Source organism: Cygnus olor, chromosome 3, assembly GCF_009769625.2.
Source record: "Cygnus olor isolate bCygOlo1 chromosome 3, bCygOlo1.pri.v2, whole genome shotgun sequence".
Classification (NCBI taxonomy): Eukaryota; Metazoa; Chordata; class Aves; order Anseriformes; family Anatidae; genus Cygnus; species Cygnus olor.
Window position 1 is genome coordinate 22,291,087 of NC_049171.1, and position 8,977 is coordinate 22,300,063.

General features: G+C 42.0%; 1 long non-coding RNA gene across 1 annotated transcript; it reads left to right on the forward strand.

The window, feature by feature from the left end:
• The first annotated feature begins 4,351 nt into the window (after positions 1-4,351).
• On the forward strand, positions 4,352-7,883 carry LOC121068393. The gene is made up of 4 exons (XR_005818847.1): positions 4,352-4,522; positions 4,810-4,858; positions 5,817-5,938; positions 6,671-7,883. It is a non-coding gene; the product is annotated as an uncharacterized LOC121068393 (long non-coding RNA).
• Positions 7,884-8,977: the final 1,094 nt, after the last annotated feature.

Below are 8,977 nucleotides of genomic sequence, written 5' to 3' on the forward strand. Positions count from 1 at the left end.
CTACATATTTTCTCATCAAATAGCTTGCTGAAATGAAGTCATACAACCTGTTTGAAAACACCAAGATTCATAGAGAGTCTAGGTGGAGTTTGACCTGGTGTCATTCCCATCGTTTCCTTAGCCACCCCAACATGCAAGCTCCACCTATTGCAGCTTTCTTTCATTTTCTTCGTAACAGCCAAATTTTGCTGTGGTTAAACCAGGAATAACTCAACCAATTTTTTTTTTATATATTTTTTTTTTTTTTTTAGGTTGCCGGAAGACTTGTTTCATTCAGCCCCAGAGTTCAGTCTGATGTAATTTACTAGGGACCTGTATTGTAAAGGAGAAGCTGCTGGTAGATTACGACTCAGGCAATCACTAATTTGAAAATGTCGTTGTTTGCTTGTTTGTTTGTTTTAAAAACTTTAATTCCTTTAATTTCAACGTGAATTTCTTACCATCTCATTTTTCATTTTTCTCTGTGCTGTGAACTAGACATTAGGAAGCGTGGTGCCAATGAAATTATATCTTAAGTGCTACTCTTCAGTTCATTAAACATTTGGCACCTGCGTTCCTCAGGTTGGTTAGCCCATAGGCTCTAGCTTTGGTTGTATCCACAGACTGGTAAATGATGTGGTGGGATCCAACGACTTGTGTCATGTCACAGGATTAATTTTCCAGTTCTGAATCACTGAAACTACCGGTCATGGCACAAAGAATTTGGGTTTGAAAGCCATCCTGATTTGGATGCAGAGCGTCCCCTGTTACCATCAGTGTCCAAGTATGATGCATGTTTTTAGCATGACTGGTGTCCATTTTTGGAGTTCAAAAATCACAAAGGCTTTGGTATGAAAACATCCAGAGACGTGCAGTGTTGTCTTGTATTCACCTGAAGGCAGAGAGGTCTTGCTGGAAAGACAAATTGGTCCTAGGCTACGCAAGCGGTAGAGACGTATATCTGGGAACTCCCGTGACATACCAAGTAATTATCAAAACTTACAAAACAACGTCATCAAACTTGAGTTTACAACATGAGTTTACAAACATGAGTTTACAACCTAAGGGTGGGGATAAAGACGACTCAAATTAGTACTCGTTCCTGCCGGGAACATTCCTAGAAATAACCCAGGGTCCTGGTTCAGGGTTGTGTTGTCCAGGCACCTGTAAAGAGAAGAGAAAGAAGCCACAGCCTGAATATAACTAAGTGGCTAAAAGTAGGTCAGGCGGCATTTATTACTCAGATACGGCAGTACCTGCAGGTTTGTTTCTGAAATGAGCATGAAGAGCATCTGCACTTCATAAATATCACCGGGAGCAACTCGGAGTGAGCTCCGCTGCCGAGGGAAGGGAGCGAGCCATGACACAACAGTGACACCTGCTTGACAGCTTACTCAGGCAGCAAAGAAGAAAAGAAAGGAGCTGATCGAGAGCGAGGAGCATCCTCTGGATGAAAGCTGAGCTGACAAGAAGCCCTTGGAAAGGAGGAAGGAAGCGATATATGCCTGGCAGCCTTACTGCTGGTCCCTCCATCGCTGTGCTCTCTGATGGTGCCAGTTCTGCGTGAGCAAGGGAGCAGCTCACACATGGGGAGCTTTGAAGGTGATGTCTTCCTCCTTCCTCTGCTTTTTCTTTCTCTTTTCTTTCTGTTTCATGTTCCTTTCTTCCACCACTTTTTTTCTCTATTTTCCCCCTCTCTTTTTCCCCCTTCTTTTTGTAGGTTGCTTGGATTTCTGTCGCTGCTTGCATATTCCAATAGGCCATATGGGGGTCTGTGACTGTGGAAAAATTGCCTATTGAAAGCCAATGAAACTCCTTTTCTTTTTCTCAGGAAGAACTTTCCTTCCTTAGCTTGCTATTTTTCCCCTTAATAAAGCCCTACATTTCCAGTTCAGGTGGGGAAGGCTTAATCCACCTGCTCCTGGGCAGAACAGTACAATAAAGCCAAGCTGCTTGCTTCTGAAGGAAAGCAAGCTGTAAGCAATTAAATTAGTCACAGTGCAAACTTAAGGCAGGAGTTCGACTCCTTTTGTTAAGCTCATCTATTCTTTATTCACTACAGACTGCAGTTAGTGTTGGTTTAGCAGAGAAAAAGTAACTGCAGGATTAAAGTACTGAGCGAGTGGGAGGTCTCTGAGGAGCACAAACTGGTGCAGGATTAAGTTAGTTCCCGCACCTTCTAGAAACCATTGTCTCAGTGGTCAGGGCCTAATTTACTGACAACTTGTTAGTGCATTACAGAATAAGGTTACCACCTCCCTCCCCACATTTTTCTTCCCTTTGCAGTTCTTTGCACATGTGAAAAATCATTGCAGAGTTTGCAGGTAGAAAATATGTAGTGACTTCTACATGTTTTGCCTGGGTAAATTAATCTGTCATCTGCAGTGATGGATTATACTTCTCTCCCATATTTTTCTAATTAAATAAGATGCTGGATCTTGATTAGAATCAGAAATAAGAGCTGAGATTGAGAGTTTATTAACTTTAAGGAAACGAAATAAGACAATCAGTTTTTGCCAGCACTACCTGTCTCTTCTTAGATCACAATGAAATTGTAGGCAGGCAGAGAGTCTTCTTAAAAATACGATTAAAACCATTAGGAAAATCTCTCAGAATTATGCATGTCTGTGGGAGATGTCCTGGACGGGAGCAGTGCTGTGCAGGAACTTCTACAGACTAATGAGAAGGGTTTCACTTCTTTCTTTTAACATTTTTTCCTTTCCTATTTCTGTGCTCCTGCATATCTTTTGGAAACAAACACCGACTCTAACTTCACAGTCAACTTAAATATGCTTTGTGATTTGATAGCATACCTCAGAGGCACAGTACTCTATCACTCTCTACTAAAATAAAAATGAAGTGTCAAAATACTAATGGAGAAAAATGAGAGGAGCACCTGAATTCATTCATATCTCTTTGTTAAGCACTACCTCAATTAACTAAGTGTTATTTTAATGCGGATTTTGGCTATGTCCAACTCTGGTTTGCAGGTGTGATGGTTACGCGTGTTAATTACCATATGTAATGTCTGGTTGAAAAGCCAGACAGGATTACGCTGTCTCTCATTCAGCTGGCATTGATGTACTGAAGCCAGGGAGCACATTCAGCTCAACCTATATGCTGGCACTGCAGGGTTCTGCTTTTCAAGCAGGCTGTCAGCGTGTAGGCATATATCGGTGTAGTTATCAGTATATATGCCTAGAACTTGCTTTTATCCCAGTCTAGAAAGAGGCATTGTAGACAGGAAGGAACAGAGGCTGCTCACCTGATACTCCCTGTTGTAAGCCACAACTGGAAGGACACAGGGAACAGAAGCCCTTCTGGCTCCCTCTGCTTTCCTGACCAGACTGCCTGGCTTGATGCCAGCCGAAAGGAGTGAAGCTGTGTATTCCCTCTCCCAAGAACAAGAGAGGAACAGCAGCTCAGTTGTTCCTTGTTTGCAGATCTCCAGGGAGAGCACAGTTCCAGGCTTCCTCTAACTCAAATTACGAGGTAGCCTCTGATTCCTGAGAGCCAAAAGAATAGCTCAGATTACATGTGGTAAAAGAGAACTTCTAAAGGAAGTTATTTTTGAAGGGGCAATGAAAAATCTGTATTTTCACTGGCTGCTTTTGATGTTGCTACTGTATGTGAACCAGCTGGAATATCCTGTAGGTTTCCTCATCAGTCTCAGGCCTTCTCCCGCACAGTTTAAATGCAAAGAGGTTGAGGCAATGTGCAATTATTATTATTATTATTTTTTTTTTTTTTTGAAGTTGACCAGCTCTCTGAAGCCACTAAAGAGGCAAATAAGCTCAGCCAGTTGGGACAGGGACTACCTGCATGGCTGTGCCAATGCTGATGGCAGTGGAGGAGAAAGGGAGTGCGAGGACTGAAAGGAGGCTTAAGAAAAGCACTTTCAGCAAGAAGAAATCGTAGGTGCAGATTACCTGGGAAACAGTTCCCTATTAAAGTTTTTTTTTTTTTTTTACTCCTACATCTTCAGTCTAAAAAAGAAAAAGGCAGAAATCTGTATGAGCAAGGACTGAGCAACGGAGTTGTGTTTTTTTTTTTTTTTTTTTTTTTTTTTTTTTTCTAGAGCTCTTACAATAGGAAATATGGGCAATGGGTTTTATTTCTGGTTCTGCCATAAACTTTTATTTATTACTGGGTACAAACTGTTTAAGCTCCAGTTTTCTCTGAAAAGTGTGTGGGGGAGGAAGAAGGTGATTCATCCCATCAGGTGTTGGAAATAAATTCATTTTTTTTTTGCTTAAGTAAAGCACTATGGGAATATTGGGTGACACTGCAGAGCACATTATTTCATTGTTCCATTTTTTTTTTTTTTTTTTTTACTATGTTTGCTCCATATGAACAGAATATTTTCTTCCTGTGGAGCTGAACAAAATAAAAATAGTAGAGTGAAACTGTTCCTACTTTGGTCCCTATCTGTGGCCTTTTGCAGCATCCTTTGTCTCTGAAACCAGGACCCGGTGAGCTCAGAAAAGGCAGTGGGATGCCTGTCTTTCTGTTCATGTTCAGGTGTCTGTGGTGGAGGAAGCAGGTGAGTTAATACATGGGAATAGATGGTTTGGGAATGGTAATACTGCTCCTACTCCTCTACCTTCGCCTCTTGTATACTTGTAGGAGGATATGTAGTCTGGAGAGAAGTGGAAAGAAAGTGGGGTTCTTTCTCTCAGTCTTCTCTCTTCCCCTTTTCTAAAGAGAAGTTCAATATTTCACAGTTTACATATAACTAAAGTTACAAATGTTCATATTTGAACTTTTTTTAAAAAAAACTATATTTTTAAGATTTTGGGGCTAATTATGTCTTTGTCTTAGCTGTAACAGCCAAAACCACTGAGCAGTTCATTAGAATCCATCGTGTGAATACAGACAGGTGGGACATCCATTTTTATTCTTTTCCAGATGAAGTCCTATAACGATAAAATATTGTTAGAGCTTTGAAATGCTTCCTTTTGGGGACTGTAGAGAATTTAGAATTCTGTCAGTAAAAATAAATAATAATAAAAAATAAATAAACACCCCAATATTTGGGTTAAAGAAACAGCCAAACGCATTTCCTGGAAAGGTCTGCATTTTTGTTAGATTCCATAGGTCTTGTCAAGGGCTCCAAATCTGAATACAGAAAGTCAGCAGGACTGTGCTGATTTGTGCTTCCCAAGAATCTGCTTGCTGGGTGACTTTTGCCAGCGTCTTTCCAGGTGCAGATGCAAGGAGCTGATGGTGTAAGGATATCTAAAATGGACTAGCTATCCCTATGCCTGGATTTTAAAAGCTTTTGTTGGGGTAGTTCACTGGTTCAGTTCCTGGTTCTGCTAGCCAGCTGCTAATTGCCACAGCACTTCTGGCTTAAAATTTCAAAACAAAATACGGGGCAACCCTGGCCGGTTCCCCTCAGCAACATGGGCAACTCTGTCCTCATCCAAGCTGGTTAGCAGGGTGCTTTGCTCCGTTTCAAGGGCACAGCCTGGTAACCTACAGTGCTGCTTCCTGCAGTTCTGCTATATATAGCTTCCCCTTCCTTCCTAAATTGGAAACTTTGAAGTCTTTTAAGCTGGAAATCCTCTGCAGATGCTGAATTTATCAAACAGCAAGTAATTGTTACACAGGGCACTTTAGCACCCAGAAGTAGCCTGTGATGTTCACTATTGCAAGCTGTTTGGGAGAAGGGGAAAACCCATGAAAAGGTGTTATAGAAAGGATCCTTATTATCGTTTTCCCCTTATGTCCACTTTCCAGTGTTCTCATGGGCTGCTGGCCCACATAAAAATTAAAGCCAAGTATTTAAGCTTAGCTATGTTCTTTTGACAGGAAAAAAAGGTATTTTCCTGCAGGATGGGGCTACCAGAGACATGGAGAAGAGCCTGCTGATCCAAGCGTGCAATTTTGGACATTACATACTTCAGGCTGATTATGGTTTCAGTAGAAACTCCACTTATGAAAACACAGAGTGCAGGTAATTGGAAACAGCATCTGGCACAAGGATCTTCCAAAGTTTTTCACTGGGCTTTGACTTTGTAAATAGAAAAGGCCTGTGGTTCTGCAGTAAAACTGTGGTTCTCCCAGTAAATTTCATAAAGGAAACAGAGACGCTATTGTTTCCTCTCTCCCCATGTAGTTTTCTTTCCCTTTGTTTCTCTCTTTCATCTCAGAAAACTACAGGACGGCTCTTTTAATTAGGGGGCAGTAGGCAGAGATTTGTCTGCAGGGCAGTGTTTGTGTTGACAAACAGAGCTAAGCCTAAAGGTTCTGGTTTTCTCCACATTTTTATTCTGTTTGGAAAAGCAGGACACTTTTCACATGACCTTTTTAAGTTTATAATTTTCTTTAAAGGATGCCTGCTTGTTTGCTTGTTTCTCTCTCTCTCTCTCTCTCATCTATGTACACTATATACAAAAGACACTTTTTCTCTTGTATTCACTCGTGTTTTTATGGGCACAGCACCGATGGCAATAGCTCACACTGTTATACACAAGACCCATAGATTTCACTTCTGTGTCTGTTGTTAGGTAACTGGGATATCAATAATTTCCTCAGACTGTGTGTTGCTTCTCACTTTACACAGTTCTTCCCTTTTCTGCTTCTACCCAACTCCTTTTGCTACTATTTATAAAGTTCCAGATGTTAGCACAGTTGTAAGCAACTGCATTTTCAGAAGAAATAATTTGTAATGTTTTATTTACCATAGTCACATGGACAACTTCCCAGCTAAAGACAGGATTATTTGATTCGCCCTGCAAAACACAACTTGTCAAAACTCTCTGTGGCTAAACTCCTACTCGCTCAGCATCTCCTAGGTGACTGTGACTACACATGCTCCAACATATTTTAAAATAAAATATCCCATGGTTACAATTACTGGTTGAATTATGAGGATGATAGTGTGGTTTGATATCTAGCACAAAGAACTCCAAGAGACTGCTGGGACTGTGAATACTGTGCTTCCCAACCCAGCTCAAGAAGAAACATGGGAGGCAGAATCTAAAGTGCTGGTTGCAACAGTTTAATTTAGCTTGTGTGTCTGATCAGTGCAAATATCAATGGTACTGGTTTGGAGATGAGAAAAAAAAAAGAGGGGAAAAAATATTCAGAAATATCCCAGGACAAAGAAACACTAGTTTGAGTCTTTTGATGAATATTCCTATGACTGTTAAAAAATCAAGTTCTTCCAGAAGTAAATTACTTATTATGGAAAGAAAAAAACTATTGTCTTACTACTAGTAGTTGGCATATAAATCTAAATGAAGTGAGCACTAGTAAAGCAAAAGACAGCTGAGACGTGCATAAACATGTGAACCCGTGGGTTTGATGACAAATAGTGAAGTGACACCGTCAGTGCAGGAGTGCTGCACACGCAGGAGGGATAATGATCTGTCACAGTAGATGTGACATGACTGCAGCATAAGCATCGAGGGAAGATAAGAAGAAATGTGTTCAGACAGAAGGCCTGTTCCTACACCCAGCCTTCAGTTTCCTTTACCAGCATTGCTAACTGCTACTCTGCTTCCTAACTCCTAGCACAAACAAAGCAGAGGCTTGAGAGTGACAGATGAAAGGTTTGCAGAGCGCCTGGGAGCGATGTGCAGCTCCTGCTCAGACGCCTCCCCTGGGTCACATATTTGCCGTTGCTTATTGCACTTCCCTAAAATCATTTGTTGCATCAGAAGAAGATGCACCATTTGTATTTTTTGCCTTCAGATCAGGATAAGGAGAAACGACTGGAATGCTTGCAAAAATGTCTTGTGATGGGATATGAAGGAATTTGGAAGTGGGGATTTTGAAGGAACTGAGAAAGAAAAGGCAAGGTGGTGGGCTGCAAAAAGTGGGGTGATGTGCACAAAATGGCTAAGAAATGAACTTCGAAGGAATGTGATGAACAGTTGTGAGAAGAAAAAAAAAGTGTCGTAGGGACATGCTGACACAATATTCAACATGGAAACCAAATTTGAGGCAGTTTTATGGATGGTTTCACTAATGGTTTAGTTTTAACCATTTCAAATATTTGAATATATATATATATATATATATATATATATATTTGGATGCCCTGACAAAACAGAGTTGTGTTATCTGTTGCAAGCTTATTCTAAATTCAGAAGCACTGGTGGCATAAAGTACAGGCAGGTGGAATTTGTGTGGGAGGAGGGCGTCAAACCTGTGCTGTGTATGCCTCCAGTCTATCCAAAGTGCTTAAATCCAGAGCTGAAGTGAATTACCAGACATCCCTCTGCAGCCACAGGCTCTGCTGCCACCAGGGCAGTCTCTCTAGCAGCCTGCGATGAGCCAGGGCAGGAGCTGCAGCCTGCTCTTATGTCCCTCTTGCTCCTTACGGCTTCTTCTGAGTGCATGGAGGTGCTGCTCCCGTCAGCTCCAGTGGCAGCAGCGGAGGGCAGGGGGTACTGAGGGGAGAGGGGATAGGTTGTGGTGGTGGAGATGTTGGCTGTGGGAGCTTGCTGGGGTGGTTGATAAAACGGGACTTATGGCCCTTGTTATGGTTCTGGTAGTGTCAACATCCTATTTGCAGGACAGAGGAAACCTCTGATGCCAAGCCCACTGGCTCTCCACACTGTTTCCACTCTCTGGGCTGTATCCAAAGCAAATTAACACCCAGATTAATGTAAACTCATGCTGAAATGCCGAGAACGCCCAGTTCTGCAGAGCCTCATGAAGGCTGTGGTTCCCTGCTGTGTGGGCAGCTCCTGACACCCTCAGTCCCTCCCAGCCACCTCCATCATTCCCACCTGTCCTCACAACAAAGTCAGTGACCTTTATGATGCACATACTAGATGGTGGTGTCCTTCCTAGAAGAACTCTGATGCTACCTATACGTGTTGCTGAGGGGTATGCAGGTTGGGTTTCGCCTTGGGTGGGCTCGTGCTTCACATAGATGGATGCTGGATGTGCTGTGATAGATCTCAGGAGCTGTGTGGTCTTCAAACTGGAGACAGCTGATTGCAGGAATGGCCTGCTGTGGATGGAGTAAATTAAACTGGCA